The sequence below is a fragment of the Podarcis bocagei genome (assembly GCF_964188305.1).
Source record: "Podarcis bocagei genome assembly, chromosome: 10".
Lineage (NCBI taxonomy): Eukaryota > Metazoa > Chordata > Lepidosauria > Squamata > Lacertidae > Podarcis > Podarcis bocagei.
Window position 1 is genome coordinate 7,230,663 of NC_138135.1, and position 230 is coordinate 7,230,892.

Below are 230 nucleotides of genomic sequence, written 5' to 3' on the forward strand. Positions count from 1 at the left end.
TGCCCTCCCCCATATCCGTCGCTCGGTCACGCTAGACAGTGACCGAGGGACACGTAACTTTTTTTTCCTCCCAGGGCGCGTCGGGAGGCGGCGGAAAGTTTTGGGTTTTCTGTGTTTTTTTGGGGAGGGGGGAGCGAGGCAGCCCACACACGGGGCTCCTTGTTTTTTTCCTCTCTGGGCTCCCCAAGTTTTTTGGGGGGAGTGGGGGGGTCTGATCTCTCTGTCTCCCT